Genomic DNA, 18,090 nt, shown 5'->3' on the forward strand with positions numbered 1-18,090 from the left:
CAATTCCGAGTTACATTTAGGTTGTTGGTGACGGTCGGTGTGGTCGTACGAATTTAGGCTACATTAATGACCGGGGTCATTACTTCTGACGGGCTGTATATCGCATATTTGTACAGATAATAGCCTCTATATGGGGGCGTATAAATAGTTGATCAGTTATTGATTGATGCCACACGCCCTACGAAATGTCTCATTGATTGCGTCAGCTCAGCTTCAACGAATGGACATTACAATCAATCTAAGTAGTGGAGGAAGTAATTTTTGATTCAGGGAGGAAATTTTATGACTCAATATTTTCGTGCTCTCGGTTTTTCCAGGAGGCATTCTATGAAAAGTAGGTCAAGCATGAATTTAAACTCGAAACGGAAAAGATTCTTTAATTAAGTAGGTACGGTCAAACTTTTGTTTGTTTAGCTAAATTACGTTCCATACTTTTTCTTTGAACAATATTATTTCCCCAATTCTTTGATTCCAAGTTTGTTGTACTGTACTCGTATAGCTATGTAGGTACCTACATTATATATAATGATTCTTTATTTTCTCAAAGAGAACTGTAATGTTTCTTTGAAGTTAAACAATGTGTTTTGCGACTTTTGCGTTATCGGTGTATTCCCATTTGTCCCCGCCCCACGTGACCACTGCCATACATGAGGCGAGGACCAAAGGGAATGATTAATATGAAAACATCTATTCCCATCTGTGCTTGGCGGGGACAAATGGGAATACATCGCGTTATTACATAAGGTTAATATAGCTTATTACTGTAAGGCTTTGTTTCTCATATCCATTAATGATTCGCTCCGTGGGGGAAAGTCCACTGAGAGGAAGTCAGAAGGAGTACCTATATTTACTTAGTAAGTGACATTTGAAACGCCGTAAGCGCTATGTGGGTTTCCACCAAATTGCGTTCTAGCTCCCTAACGCCGTCTGTTCGGATCTTGTGGCACGACGTCGACAGTGACATCTAGAGGAGACGCCACACACAAAATATGTTACAATATATTTGCATAATTACTTCTATATGAACGGAAAGCAACAATACGAGTATTGGAATAATATCCTATGTACGTATGTACGGCACAGCATCAAGTACAGTCAAGGTACTGCAATTATTTCTACCACTGTATTGCCTTATCTACTTGGAGCGGATACCCAAACGAGATTTACGTTAGAATAATAACGAGCTGTTTAACTCCGACGATGGTAGATAGTGCATAGCTGACTTCTCCTCGGCGACTATCCAGGCGGGGGTCGGTTGGAGATGAGATGCTATTATCTGCGAGAATCAACGGGAGCCAAACTAACATCTGGTTGGGAATTTGCAGGCAAATATCTAGTCGCCTAGTGATGTTGGTTTTACACGAACGAATGCACACGTTTTTTGAACCTAACTAATATGGGTATGATAAGATTATATAAAAACTTTTTCAAAGCATTGGATTTTCTTTGCTAAAATCGAACTCGCAATCACAGGCTTCCTAGTTACGTCGGTAATTCTCCCATATATAATAACTAACTTTAGCCCGCGACTTCGTCTGCGTGGACTTAGTAGTTTGGGTTAGGTTATATTTTTTATTCAATCTGGTTTTTCATCAATGTGCTTACTATTAGATTAATAAAAACCGGGCAAGTGCGAGTCGCACTCGCGCACGAAGGGTTCCGTACCATAATGCAAAAAAAAAACAAAAAAAAAATGCAAAAAAAAACGGTCACCCATCCAAGTACTGACCACGCCCGACATTGCTTAACTTTGGTCAAAAATCACGTTTGTTGTATGGGAGCCCCATTTAAATCTTTATTTTATTCTGTTTTTAGTATTTGTTGTTATAGCGGCAACAGAAATACATCATCTGTGAAAATTTCAACTGTCTAGCTATCACGGTTCGTGAGATACAGCCTGGTGACAGACAGACGGACGGACGGACGGACGGACGGACGGACAGCGAAGTCTTAGTAATAGGGTCCCGTTTTACCCTTTGGGTACGGAACCCTAAAAATAAGAAACAGTGGTTTTGATTTGAAAACATAAATAATGTTTAATAATTTGAAAACATAATTTTACCTAAGTATATATATGTATATCCAACACGCACGTCGGAATTAAGCAATTGAATCAGATTACCGTCTCAAATTCCCCGTTCCCTAGCTCATTATCTTTTCATCTAAATTAATGGACCAAAAGCGAACTTAATGAGGTGAAAAATTTAATCGTTATCGGAATAGACACATACCTACAAATAATTTAAAATCTTATGATGAAAATGTAACAATGTAATACAGTTACATAATTGTAATGTAATAAGGCTTGAAAATAACATTGTGCAACGAGGGGGTAAGTAAAGTTTTGCAAACGAGGGCTTTAAATTCACGACAACCGCAGGCTGTTGTCAATTAAAGACTCCAGTTTGCAATATTTTTACCCCTGGATGTTACACACAAGGTTTTTCATCAAACCTGCAAAGAAAAAACTATTGTATTGTATTGTATTGTAGTACGGGCGATTTTCCGCAACTCGACGTCTTGCGCCTATTTTGCGTGATAGGGGGTGGGCTAGTCTTGCCAGCCCAGCTCCTCGAGGAACCCTATCAAACCTTTGATGTTTAGTAGGACCTCGGGGAGGTCTCTCGGGGATCCGAGATGTTTTGCCCAGGGGCCAAATTCGACACGTACAACTGTCAGATTTCGCATCCATGTCAAATCAACAGTTGATTTTATTGCATACTGAGTGTTGATTCCATCAACGGTGGATAATATCATTTGGTACAACCAAAACCATCCAAAACTCAACTCTAAACTAAGGGTGGTTCGGTTTGGTTTGCTTGTCACCCTAACTGTGGATTGTTAATGTCAAATTTTGATATTGTACGTATTCGAGAACTTATGATTTTTCCCACATCAACGGGAGATCAACACGATACGTCAAACGTCGCTTGTCGAATACCACCCCTGTATGGGGCCAATCCGCTGCACTCCAGCACCACGTGAGAGGCTGTTTCTTCTTTCTCCATGCACCCACGGCATAGGGGACTGTCTGTGACACCTGTTATAAAAAGATGTTTGTTAAAAAGTCCATGACCTGTTATGACACTGGTTACCATACTCAGTCGAACCTTTCCTAGTTGAAGGAGCGTCCTTGTGAGCTTACCGTTCATGCTAGGCATGGCTTGCTTGGCCTGTCTGCATCCAGCTTGGTTCAGCCAGTGTTCTGTGTGTAGTTTCCCTGTACGTGCCAGCAGCATTGAGCGTACCTTACTAAACGGTATCGGGAGGATCGGTTCCGGGCCAATAGCCCCCGCACCCGATCCTTGTCTGGCGAGCTCGTCCGCGGCGTCGTTGCCTCGGGATCCACTGTGTCCTTTGATCCATTGTAAGGTGATCTTATTGTTCTGACATACCTCCATTAGTCGTTCGTGGCATTCGTGTATAAGTTTGGATGTGATTATATGGCTTTTTAGGGCCATTAAGACTGCTCTACTGTCGGAGAGTATGCGGATGGAGGATCCTACTACCTTCCTTGCAGTGATGGCAGCCGCCGCGTTAATAATGCCCATGCACTCAGCCTGGAATACCGAGTTATGGGCTCCTAGCGGAGTGGTGATTGACATGTTCAGGTCTTCTGAGAAGGTTCCAGAGCCTGATCCGCTGTCTGTTTTGGACCCATCAGTGAAGATTCTCAGCTCCCGGGGATTGAGTCCTTCGCAGTTGTCGTCCTCAAATAATTGTATTTTGTACCTTTTGTCAAAAATGGCTTGTTTGTGAGTTCGATCCGTGCCCGCCATGAGCACCGGAAACTCGCTGTATAACTTTTCCAGGCATGTTGTGTGAAGAGCTTCTGTGGTGTTAGACCATATATTGAGGGTTCGTAACCTTACCGCTGAGAGACTGGCCTCTTGTTGTATGTGTAAGTGCAGCGGTGAAAGGTTTAGCATGACCTCCATGGCTGCAGTCGGAGTGGACCTCGTGCAGCCAGTGGTGGCCGCGCATGCGAGCCTCTGGAGTCTTTGTAGTTTGTCTCGTACGTTGCCTAGGTTTGTTCTTGGCCACCAAACCAGAGCACCGTAACAGAGTAGGGGGCGGATTATGGTCTTATAGAGCCAAAGGGTAATTTTCGGGTTAAGTCCCCACCTCTTACCAATCATCCTTCTGCACTGCCAGAAGATTACTCCCGCCTTGTCTATGCGTTTGTTGATGTGATTGTTCCAGTTGAGTTTACTGTCGAGAGTCAGCCCTAAGTACTTAACTTCATCGGTCAGCTGTAGCTCAGTCTGGAAAAGTGTTGGTCTGGTAAAGTTGCCAAGTACCCTTTTATTGGTGAACATTACCATTTCTGTTTTGGTGGGGTTAACTGATAGGTCAAATTCTCTACACCAGCGTTCCACGATCCGAAGAGCTGCCTGGGTGAGGTCGCATACTGTACTGGCAAATTTCCCTGATATTAATATTGCCAGATCATCAGCGTAGCCTATTGTGTAGAAGTGTTCCTCGTTCAGTTTGGTTATGAGGTTGTTGACTACTAGGTTCCATAACAGAGGTGACAGAACTCCTCCTTGAGGGCATCCTCGCACTGCCGCTACGGCCTGCGGTTCACCTACATACCTTATTGTCCTTTGATTTAGCATGTTCATGATCCACTTTATTAGTCCGGGTTCAGCGCCGTGGCTTTCCAAGGCGTTCCCTATACTGGAAAAGTGAGTCTTGTCGAAAGCGCCCTCTATGTCAATGAAAGTGCCGAGGCACATTTCTTTGCCATGGATGGCTCTCTCAATGCGGCTTACGACCATGTGTAGAGCCGACTCCGTAGATTTACCTGAGCTGTACGCGTGCTGGTTGTTGTGCATCGGTATGTTCTTTAGCGCTCGGTCCCTCAGGTCCCTGTCGCACAGTTTTTCCAAGGTTTTCAGCAGGAATGATGTGAGACTGATGGGCCTAAAGGATTTGGCAGCTGTGTAGTCGTTCTTACCTGGTTTAGGTATGAATACCACATTCACATCTCTCCATCTCCTGGGCACGTACCCCCAGGCTAGGTAGGCTGCCATGATATCAGTCAGGGTTTCCTGGATGAGTCCTAGACCCCACTGTAGGAGAGCGGGGAAGATCCCATCCGGACCAGCTGCCTTGAAGGGATGGAAGCTGTCTATGGCCCACCTGAGTTTCTCAGCGGTGATGACTCTATGCGCCATTTGCCAGTTGTTGTCCGTTGTACTGTATTCCTCGTCCTGCTGATCTGCATCGGCGAGACTTACGCATCCTGGGAAGTGAGTTACCAGGAGAAGGCGTTGGGTCTCTGCAGGGGTAGATGTGTATGTGCCATCGGGTTTGCGCAGTGAGCCCAATTGTGATGTGGGCTTGTGCGCTAAGGTTTTCCTTACTCGGTTGGCGTGGTCAAGTGTTTCAATGCTGCTGCAGAAGTTCCTCCATGACAGGGATCTCCAGTACCGCAATCTTTTTTTGTACCTGGCCTTGGCTTCGTAGTAGTTATCCCAGTCCACCTCAGCCGTTGTGTTCATGGCCCTGTTGAAGAGTCTTCTGGTTTTCCCCCGGAGTCTCTCCAGTTCTGGGCCCCACCACTGGTGACCCTTTATGGCAGTCCTTGCCGGTGGTTTTAAGGGGCACGCCTTGTGGTAGCTGTCTACGAGGGTATCAGTTAAGATATTTACCTGCTGTTCTATCTGAGCCGGTTCCCGAAGGTCATCCCTCGGTGGAAGCCGGTCAAGGCTTTCCCCTAGGACCTTCCTAAAAGTGGCTCGGTCCGTTTTCCTGGGATTCCTCCGGGCGGTTGGTGTGTCTCTAGATGCTAGTAGATTGAAGCGAATCCATCTATGGTCTGAGCAGGAGGCCTCCTGGGAGACGTGCCATCCCATAATTAGTTCACTGACCTCCTCCGAAGCCAGAGTCAGGTCGATAATCGTTCTGCATCGTTTGTTTACAAATGTTGGTTCAGCGCCTATATTTAGAATGTTTAGATTAGTAGTCACAAGATATTCAACAAGTGTCTTACCCCTGTTGTTGCTGGTCTCCATTCCCCACAGCGGGTGGTGTGCGTTGGAGTCGGCCCCGATGATTATTGCGAGGCCTGATCTCTCGCAGTGGTTGACCAGTCGTAGTAGTTCGGCAGGCGGTGGGTCGTCCTCTCCGGGCATGTACACCGAGGCGAGGACTAGGTCGCGACAGCCTGTTGGCAGTGGAACTTGTAGTTTAATCGCACACAGGTCTCTGGAACAGAATTCAGTGAGCGGTTGTGCAATAATATTGTTAGTAGTTAGGATGCATGCCCTAGGGACGGCATGTACCGTGGAGTAGTAGAGCTTACCTTTAGTGTCGGACAGCCCGCGTATGTATCCATTGCCCGCCCATGGTTCTTGTAGGAGGGCAATGGCTGTTGGCAAACCTACCAGACAGCGTCTGAGCTGGGCCGTAGCGGCCACGCTGTGCTGGAGGTTTGCTTGGATGACACTAGTTGGTGTCCATGTTGTCGGTGGTGGGGGCAGCATCTTGCATCTCCCCTCCCTCCTTGAACATGTCGGCCAACCCCGACTCTATCCAAGCCGACAAGTCCTCACCCTCGGATGATGTCCCGGCTGGTCCCTCACCAGTGCCAAGGAGCTCATCTTCCGAGAGTTCGGGTATCGTCGGCTTGGGTAGATGCAGGGGGGCAACTTTCTCCCCGGAGACAGACTTGCTCTGCTCGGAGGTGCCCGCGGCTTGTTCACTGGGGACCTGTGCTCCCATTACCTTTAGGGTGGAACCTTGCAGGGTGGGAGGCTGGTCCAGGTATTTGCCTCCGGGACCCCTGAACCTGAGGTAGACATTGCCCACCCCACAGTTCAGGGATCTCCCCCTCTCCATGAAGGCGGGGACGAGGTCTTCGGGGATTGTGAACTCGACAAACCACCCCTGGTCTTGCCGCAGTATTCCCAACCAAAGACAATGGACCAAGATCCGACCTTGGCCCATTCGTTCTGGTACCTTAGTCCGTCAGCTGCCTGACGGACGTCTTCCCAGGACGAGTTGTTGATGTTCGGTATCAGGAGCCCGCACTTAATTCTCCTTGCCATCTCCGACTGGCGTACCGCCTTAAGGGAGATGTCTGGCAAGGTTAGGGCCTGGACACATCGCTGAGACCAGGCGGCCGAGTATTCGTCTTCTGCGAAGACCCTCAGCTGCCCCTCAGCGAAGATGGGCTTGCCCTTGAATTTGGGTGGCCTGGCTCCTGGGAGGTTTCTCCTAGCCTCCTCCACGATTGCTTGGTGCAACCCGCGGAGGATGGCGTTGGAGTGGTCAGCGGTTATCTTCCCCGACTTCGCGTCAGTGATGACGATTGTCAGGTCGGATACCGCTGCTTGTGCATACGACAACGGTTGGCTTGGGCTCACTAGTCGCTGCTTTTTGTTATCTCCTTGCGGGGAGAAGGACTCATCTCGCATCCTTTTAGCAGCGGCTCGTGCGAGCTTACCAGGTCGTCGTTTGGGTGGATCTGCGGTCGAACCCGTAGGGCTGCCGCCCGACGTTCCAGCCTTAGAAAAAACTAAATTTTAAGCGAAATTTAATTCTTAACTACATAGTGACATTTCTGACATTCTCCGCCTTATTGTAAATTTTTGACTGGCTAGGCATCGAAGGGACGGACCCATCCTCCGGCATTAAGCCACGATTGAAAATTGTCTAAAAATATTTTAAACGGCTCTTAATCACAACGGATATAAAACAATTCAATTATAAACATTAGTATATTGAAAGTAAAACTCGTTTTATACCTTGATGAGTATTTTACATAGACCTATTTGGTTCGTATGAGTTAGTATGGTTAGTAACATAATTAAAAAATAAAAGCTGTAACTCCCGTGGGAGTAAAATGGATTTTAGCTTCCGCTGAACTTACGTGAAATGTCACGCTTACTGCGCAAGCGTGATGAAAGTACAATAGCTACCTTTTATAATATATATTGAGACCTATATAGCGCGTCTAAATATCCTTGCCTCGGGAATTGTTTCGTCAACACTTGGTACGTGCGAAGCCAAATAATTTTATAAAAATCAGCACTGATAAATCTATGAAATTAGAAACAAGATTCGGATTTAGTTAGTTTTCGCCGACTGCAGACCAAGTTCACTTGTATTTACTCAAAATATTCTAGGTAATAAAACCCAAGATATCACTATCACTACATCTTATAAAACAAAGTCCCCCGTCGCGGGTGTCTATTTGTGTGATTGTTCGCGATAAACTCAAAAAGAAAACGAAAATTAAAACTGAACGGATTTTAATGCGGTTTTCACCTATCAATTCAATTCTTGAGGAAGGTTCAGGTTATAAGGTATTAAAGGTATAATTTGTTAACCCGTGCGAATCCGGGGCGGGTCGCTAGTTATTAACCTAAGACATGCACATAATATTGTCGAATGAAAATAAGTAGTGGCTCTGTGAGCTGTAGACCTCGCGAGCATATCTTATTGGGCACGATGACAATATAGTAACTAAAACAAAAACTTTACGCAAAGTGTATTAAAAAAAAATACAAAAAGTTATATCCCAGCATATAATTACTGGGGATCGAACCCAGACCTTCTGCATGTGCAAACAAAATAATTTTTAAGAAAAAAAAACCGACTTCTATGGGGCCCGGTGAAAGATTATGGTATATGGTGCACTATGTAGAAAAGGAGGTAAAACCAGTACCTACTTTCTAGTAGCATTTCGTTTCCGTAAGGGTCGTAGTTATCTAGCCTAACCTAACCCACTTCTCTGATAGCAGTTCGGTTCTGTGAGGATCGCAGTTCGAACCTAATCAAACCCACTTTTCTAGTAGCATTTCGTTTCTGTAAGACTCGCAGTTCTAAGCAAACCTAACCCACTTTTGTTCGGTTCTGTGAGGATCGCAGTTCAAACCTAACCTAACCCACTTAACGGCGCATGCCATGCGCATGCGGTGTACGGGAGTTTGAGCGGGAGGGGTTTGGCATCATCATACCCACATTTTATGGTAGGTAATCATAGTGGTTTATTTAGTTTAGGTATCATAGTGGTTTCCCGGGTCAAGGTCCGGGTCTCTGAGTCAGAGTCCGGGTCCGAGTCCCGGTCCAAGTCCGGGTCCGGGTCCGAGTCCGGGTCCGAGTCCGGGTCCGAGTCCGGGTCCGAGTCCGAGTCCGAGTCCGGGTCCGAACCGGATCCGGGTATGAGTCCGGGTCCCAGTCCAAGTCAAAATCGAAATTCGAAATCACCAAACATATATGTACTATGCGTCGTTGAAGAGTTCTGTTCTGATCATCATCAGCAGTTCCACTTCATCAAATGCGACAGTTTTTAATGTAAATGCTTGATTTTATGATGAAAATACAAAAAATTCTATACGTATGCCTTTAAGATTTGAGGAGTTCCCTCGATTCCTTATGGATCTAGTATAGTATAGATATAGTAACATCTCTATTTTACTTTACTCATGTTTGACAAATAAATTATCTTTATCTTTATCTTTATCCCATCATCAGAACTCGAGCTTGACAGAAATGTGGCTTAAAAACTAAACTTGCTTAACAAACATAACGAAGAGGACAAATCGCCAAACGTGAACTATGCGTCGTTGAAGAGTTCCGTTCTGATCATCATCAGCAGTTCCATTTCATCAAATGCGACAGTTTTTAATGAAAATGCTTGATTTTCTGATGAAAATACAAAAATCTCTATACGCATGCCTTTAAAATTTGAGGAGTTCCCTCGATTTCTCATGGATCCCATCATCAGAACTCAAGCTTGATAAAATTGTGGCTTAAAAACTTAACTTGCTTAACAAACATAACGAAGAGGACAAATCGCCAAAGGTGAACTATGCGTCGTTGAAGAGTTCCGTTCTGATCATCATCAGCAGTTCCACTTCATCAAATGTCACGTTTTTGAATGTATATGCTTGATTTGTTGATAAAAACACAAAAATCACCATATGTATGCCTTTAAGATTTGAGGAGTTCCGTCGATTCCTCATGGATCCCATCATCAGAACTGGATTTTGACAAAAACGGGACCAATCTGTATGCATATACATACAATCAAAAAAATATTTTTCAAAATCGGTCCAGTAATGACGGAGATATGGAGTAACAAACATAAAAAATAAATAAAAAAAATAAAAATAAAAAACATACAACCGAATTGATAACCTCCTCCTTTGGGATTTGGAAGTCGGTTAAAAAGCGAACGTTTGCAAAATACGCCATGTTGGTTCTTACTTAAGGTGACGAAATTTAGCTACTCATTCTCAAGTAGAAACGAAATATCTAAATACCTCCAAAACCAGCAAAATAAATTTTCTGATTTTTTGGCCATTTAATCTGTAAACATATCTCAAAACGAATGTAATATACACTCTTATGATATCGATACGACTATTTGTTTAAGCGCGAGCTATCACAACTTTTCCATTTTGAAAAATTTTCAAAAACCGGCTCGACAATTTTTTTTTATCCAATCATAGAATCTGGTCACAAAAAGTTGTGATAGCTCGCGCTTAAGCGAGCTATCACAACTGTTCATTTTGAAAAATTGTCAAAAACCGGTTCGAAATTTTTTTTTTATCGAATCATAGAATTCGGTTACAAAATTTCACGAGAATCGGTTAAGAATTGCGACCTGCAGAGGAGAACATCCGGACATACAAAAGCAAAACACTCGAGTCAAAACGTAGACCTTCGCTTCGCTTCGGTCAATTAAACGTAAATGTTGATCTCGCGTTTGTGTTTCGATGGAATAAGAACAATATTGAATGTGTTGACGTGCAGGCTTCGGCATCGTGATTGGATGGAGTGGAAGCCTTGCGTTGAAGGAGCCTGGAGCCCTGCCCCATTGTCTGCCGACATTGTGTGGACGAGGTGCTATCGTTGCTGCTAGGGAGCAATTCGACACCCAAGTAGCACAGATTAGCTGTATAGCAGCCGCATAATGAAATACGAATACGCTTGAAGCTGGAATATAAAAGCTGCATATGAGCTGTATAAGCGTCTTTTCAGCTTTTATTACTCTTAAATGGGCACAAATTAAGCAGCCTTAAGTTCACATAGCTACTTAAGAGCGTTGTAGCAGCAATTTAACGGAATTATAAGGGGTAACAGGAGTTATAAGAGGTGTATATTGACTGGGTAAGAGACCACCAGTTACCCTTTATTCAGCTAATATGTCACATGTGCGCCCTAATACCGGGAAAGATTGACGTTGGGCTGAATAAAAGATAATGAATAACATACTTTTACACCTCTGCCTTAAAAAACAGCTAGCTATTATTTAGTATAGTGACATTGACGACGAACGCAGAGGTGAACATATTTATACTGAAGCGAAAACGTCAAGCGCAACAACACCATAAGTCATTTTGTTAAAGTGTTTAGTTATACATGATCTTTTATATATTAATGCGAGAAAGATGTTTGGGAATGCAAGTTTATTGACATTATATATATACATTATCTAAGAAAATTTCAGTGCGCCACGAAAATAATCAGTATTTATTTAAATTAATCATATAAATAAGCTATGTATAAAAACTATCTCAGTGGTTTGGACAGAATTATGAGATAAAAAGTTAATAATAAGTTATAGAAAGTACTAAACTAATGATTTAGGTTAAGAACTCATGCACAAAAAAATATTGTTACCCTTAAAAGTTGAAAAAGTAATACCAATTTTGTAGGTTATCTACGATAAAATGGCGGTCAATGTTAAAAAGCAACGTGAACCATTAAAATTCTAATATGCAGCATACGACTGATAAAGATACTTAAGTGAACCACTATAAAGTCCAAGTCGTTATTTCAATACACTAGTGAACCTCTAAACAGTTATAAGGCATCTTGTGAACGTTTAAACAGCCGCTATGCAGACAGTCTCAATGGTAGTATATAGGCTGCTTAACGGTAAACATGTTCAGCGCTAAGCCGTATTATGCACCACATGTGTTCGATTATACGTCTATTGGTTTCATAATAGTTCACTCGTTCTCCCTTATAATAAGTCAGCGAAATAAAAGCTGCTTTAGCGGTAAACATGTTCAGTGGTAAGCTGTATTATGCGCCCCATATGTTCCATTATACGTCTATTGGCTTCATAATAGTTCATTTGTGCTTCCTTAAAAAGTCAGAATAATAAAAGCTGCTTAGCGGTAAACATGTTCAGCTATAAGCTGTATTATGCGCCACATGTGTTCCATTTATACGTCTATTGGCTTCATATTAGTTCACTCGTGTTTCCTTACAAGTCAGCGTAATAAAAGCTGCTTAGCGGTAAACATGTTCAGCGATAAGCTGTATTATGCGCCCCACGTGTTCCATTATACGTCTATTGGCTTTATAATAGTTCATTCGTGCTTCCTTAAAAAGTCAGAATAATAAAAGCTGCTTAGCGGTAAACATATTCAGCTATAAGCTGTATTATGCGCCACGTGTGTTCCACTATACGTCTATTGGCTTCATAATAGTTCACTCGTGCTCCCTTAAAAGTCAGCGTAATAAAAGCTGCTTAGCGGTAAACATGTTCAGCGACAAGCTGTATTATGTGCCACATGTGTTCCATTATACGTCTATTAGCTTCATAATAGTTCACTTGTGCTCCCTTAATAAGTCAACGTAATAAAAGTCCACAATTACCTCCTTATACAGCACATGGCGTAATTTTATCCACTAAACAGACCTTATAACGGTTAAAGCATTTGATAACCCTTAAAGCTGTATAGGGTCGTAGCAAATATACCTTTATATCACTCTTTGCGTATTAATGGTAGTTTTCAGAGCGGTAATGCAGCTTTTAATCAGCCCTAAGCTATATAAATATCACTGAGATCTATTATACAGCTGTAGGACCACGATAGTGCTGTTATAAGTGTCTTAATACGCGCAGAGCGTTAGATAGAACTAAAAGTGATTAGTTATAGAGCCATCTGTGCTACTTGGGCATTGTATTATATAGCGGGTGACATAGTTAATCTTATCTAATATCAGTAATATTCGAGTCGTCAAAGGCGTAAAATAGGATAGGTATTTATATTTATGGCGGTAGAGTCCGTCTAAATTAACTTTGCAATGACCTGAATAGAACAAAGTGAGGTATTGTCATTGTAAACGTCTTATTTTTATGACATGATGACGTTGCCACACTTTGTCATGCCATGCAGAGTTTGCTTGGTACTACTCTATGTCCATTTTTTTTCTAATATAATCATAATCCGTTTTTATTCATATCTCTAATATAAATAAAATACCTAAAGCCCCCATTCGCACGACAGCTTTTACAACGCGCGTTAAAAAAGCGCTTGAATCTGTCCGCACTCTAAATACAATTTAATGACCAAGGTGCCGATTTTTGAAATTCGACCGCTCAATTTCGTGTATTTCGTTCAATAATATCTCCACTACTAGGCATTTGAATTCAACTACTAGAATTGCAAACGAGTGGTCAATACCACTAGATTCCAAATTTCTATAGCTCTTATTCCTAAAATTAGTATATCGCTGTTTTTCATGGATTTCCGAGTGATGAAATCAAGCGATCGAATTTCAAAAATCGTCCCCCGCTGTCGTGTGAATACTCGTACATACATGGTTATCCATTTGTGTCATTCAAACGCTTTTTTAACACGCGTGGAAAAACCTGTCGTGCGAATGGGGCCAAAAGCACCAAACCACACGGTCGCTAAAATCGCTAACTTTGATTTTATGTTAACAGCTGAGTGTCGTTAATCAGTCCGTCGATTGCGGTTGGTGCAATTGACCCTTATTTAATTTTTTATTAAAAATGAAAAATACCCCATATGAAGAGGGGGCAAAGTTTCAAATCCAGTTACTAGGTTAAGCGGGGTATCGTTTGAAAGTGCTCAAATTATGCATTTCAAATAATTATTGTTTTTTTTTTCATAGTGAAAAAGAAAAATGTATGCAGGAAAATGTGAAAAAATATACCCACGTCTTCTTTGAAGTTTACTAATGAGAAATCATAAAATTTTTACATAACATTAACATTATCATAAATATTACAGGAAAAATATTATCACACCTTTTCTTGAAAACTTTTCTTGTTAAGTGTAAAAAACCTTTTCCGGTTCGTATTTGAAATATTGCCACCTTGACGAGTGTTTATTATACTTGAATTTCTATTCGCTTGAATTTCTTTCTAATAACAATAACGCCTACTTTTATATAAAATAAAAATTGTTGAAGACGGTCCACATGATAAATTTTTATCCCTGAAAAACCAACATACATACTACCGGTCCCGCAAATTAGTTAGCCGGTTTGCTGTTTGCTGATAGATGGCGTTGTAGATAATTATGCTTAGCATACTTCTGGTTGAGTTGATAATTGAAAGTTTGTAACGAACTCGCACTTGACCGGTTTTTAAGTTGTTTTGTAATTAAAAGGTAAATATACTTATTTGTTTGTACGAACTATACAAAGTACAAAGAACTATACCTAGTACCCAAAAATATAAGAGCATCAGCCACAAAAGTACTTGGCGACTTTATCAATGAATTCATTCATAATTTCTCCATGCGATTTCGCAGCTCACTGTACCTATGAATGTGAATAGGAGTACTCCTCCGATTCATTCATGATAATACCTATAGCATAGAAACAATTTTCAACTAACGCACATTTTGGTGATAATTCTGTTTATAAAAGAAGGGACAATATTTATAAAATTGTATCATGTCAAATTTTCACATCAACCGGCCCCAATGCGCCGCACTTACAACAGTGGTCTTGTTATTGTTAGTATTCAACCGTGTTAGGTTTATAGTTCCTCAATTAATTCTCACTAATGATGAGAAAATATGTCCCAATTCAAATCTAGGGTTAACCAGAATCCGGCCGCAGTTTTAGGTCATCGGCGCATTGGCCTGCGACCTGCAATGCGGCGCTCTCGCGTCGAATCGCTAATGACACTCTGAACTCTGGAGCGAACAAAAATACTGCCACGCTGCAGAGTAATTACACTTGATAAGCGAGCAGTGCTTGCAAACTTTTAAAAACCTTAGCAGTCTCATCTCGGTTAATATGACTGTAAGCCAAAACGTATTATTTAGTGAGAGCGAGCCTTTTCAATTTGAATGAGTTAATAAATAGTAGACAGCAAGGGGTTTACTGAGAAACTGATGATGTTTGGTATTGAACTATGTGCTGGCACAAGACCCTTGAGCGGCATTCCAACTTAAAATCAGTTATTGAATTAATATTTTATTAAATAAAACGTTTTATTTAGTTATTTTAATATTGGCTGTTAATTTCATTTATGTCCTGCGTTTCAGTAACTAATATACGTAATAGACGATGGACATTATGACACCTAGCCTTTCTGACACTTGGACATATGTGCCCCTAAACCCCTAAACGTGCTCTAGGTGCTTTAACGTTCGTCTAGGTCTAAAACATACTCTGTCAAGCGAAGCGAAACATTTCCGTCAGTAGTAAAGAGCAGCAAATTTAAAAAATGTAGGTGTGAAGAGTTATCGTCAAATACTGTATTTAAATTAAATAATTTTACACCATCCATGAAATAAAGCACTAGATAATTATAAGAAAAACACAGATAGAAGTTATTTTTAAACACAATTCTATTTAATAAATCGGATAGAAATATAAAAAGTAGGTGAGTTGACCGTGACGTCACGATGTAATGTTTCATATAAATTCCATATTAGCAAATCGTTTTGACAGTTCTAAAAACTACTTAACTGATTTGACTAGTAGGAAAATACCCTAATGAAAATTTGATGTTCGCGCCTTTTCTTCTGACATACTTGTTTGACCGGCTATCGGCTATAGGGAAACCTACCTTTATTCCAGACAATGGACAAATAATTCTGCTATAACTAACAAGAGACGTCACTTTTGCCACTGACACATCATACGATGTGTGACCAAATCAAATCATGAACTGTTATTACAATCACAATACGCCTCCTTGGATTCTTTTGAATTAAGTTGAACACACAAAACTGAAAATATCTATAGGATACGACGATAAAATGTGCAATCTCGACTTTACCCGTTTGGTGCAAAAGAAGAGTAAAGCTTTACATTCATTGTTTCATATTTCATATTCATTCTGAATATGACCTTAGCCTAAGTAAAACGTTAGAAAAAAATAAATATTAGGAAACAAGTTGCTGAACAAGATTTATATAAGGGTCGATGGGCGATGTTCTATCTTCATTTAGCGTTGGTACCTCTGAGGCAGCGTTTTTCAAACTTTATGGTGTCACGGCCCTTTATGACCACGAAATTTTATTCGCGACCCCCAAACCCCATTTCTACGTTTTTATATCTCTATAGAGTCTGTGCGGAAAGAGAACACGTGGCCGATTTTTGAAATTCGACCGCTCGATTTCGTGTATTTCGCGCAATAATATTTCCACTACTAGGCATTTAAATTCTACTAATAGAATTGAAAAAGAGTGGCCAATACCACTAGATTCCCAATTTCTATCGCTCATATTTTAAAAATTATATAATTATTATTTCGCCGTTTTCCATGAAATTCAAAAATCGATGAAATGAAATGTATGGGGTCCCATACATTCTACGACCTCTTTTCTCACAGTCCATCAATGGTCGATATCAAAATAAAAAAAACCGGCCAAGTGCGAGTCGGACTGGCAAAAAAATCAAAATTCATCATCTGTGAAAATCAATCACGGTTCATGAGATCCAAAAAAGCGTTTTGTGAAATTAATTCCCAGCAAGCTCCACATCATTTTAATACCTTCATTTTGTCCTAAATAAGAATAATCTGAGTTTGCTCCATCCCAGGAGGTGTGGATAAATTTTGAAAGCCTTGACATTTTACCTTGGATTGACAAAACCACTCGAAATAGAGGAACCCACCGTCAAAATTAATGTCACTAACTAACAGCAAACTAACAGCAAGGTTGTTGGGGATCAGACATTGGTAAAATATTTCGGATTTAACAAGATTTTACCAAAAAAAAAAACAAATTCAAAGTGGCAACCACTTTTTACAATGTTTGACTAGGTACTAATTCATATTAAAGTAATTTTCGGATCCTCAGATATCGATTTTTACCATAATTAGAGCCAATTTTCCGTCGGACGTACCATTTTTGAACTACAAGCAAAAAACTGAAAAAGAGCAGAAATTTCTCCGCAACTCCTGGAATGGAGCAAACTCGGATTACACTAATTTAGAACCAAATGAAGGTATTTAGACGATTTCCAGCTTGCTGGTAATTAATTCCTGGAAAAAATCTAATTTGACTGGTCTAACAGATCTTAACTTATTTAACTGTTTAAAAAATACAGTTTACCTATCTAATATTGTTTTGTTTTATTGATGCGTTATACTGTACGTTAACGACCATTAAATTTTAAAGGATTGGATTATTTTTAAGTTAAAAAAATGAAATCTGCTTTCCATAAGTTTCTTTCAGGACTGAGTTTCGCGACCCCCCTGGACATGTGCCGCGACCCCCCTGGGGGTCGCGACCCACACTTTGAAAAACACTGCTCTGAGGTGTCCCCGTGTTACGGTAATCGCGATAGATGACACTATTTGTATAGATTTTCACGTCACGGGTACGAACAAATGTAATCACTAGGTACTTAATTTAAAATGAGGTTGGATCTGTTTCTCAGATTTACATGTTGTTTTATAAATCCCATTATTTATAATTATAATACTTATTATATCTAAATTAATAATGCATTCAAAGAGTACATACGTCATGGCTATAAAAAAAGCGGCCAAGTGCGAGTCGGACTCGCCCATGAAGGGTTCCGTAACAGCAAGTAACATAATAAAATTGGGGTTTACGGTTTATGACGTATTAAAAAAAAACTACTTACCAAATCTTGTTCAAACCAATTTTCGGTGGAAGTTTGCATGGTAATGTACATCATATATTTTTTTAGGTTTATCATTCTCTTATTTTAGAAGTTACAGGGGGGGGGACACACATTTTACCACTTTGGAAGTGTCTCTCGCGCAAACTATTCAGTTTAGAAGAAAATTATATTAGAAACCTCAATATCATTTTTGAAGACCTATCCATAGATACCCCACACGTATGGGTTTGATGAAAAAAAATTTTTGGGTTA

Source organism: Cydia fagiglandana, chromosome 1 (genome assembly GCF_963556715.1).
Source record: "Cydia fagiglandana chromosome 1, ilCydFagi1.1, whole genome shotgun sequence".
Taxonomy (NCBI): Eukaryota; Metazoa; Arthropoda; class Insecta; order Lepidoptera; family Tortricidae; genus Cydia; species Cydia fagiglandana.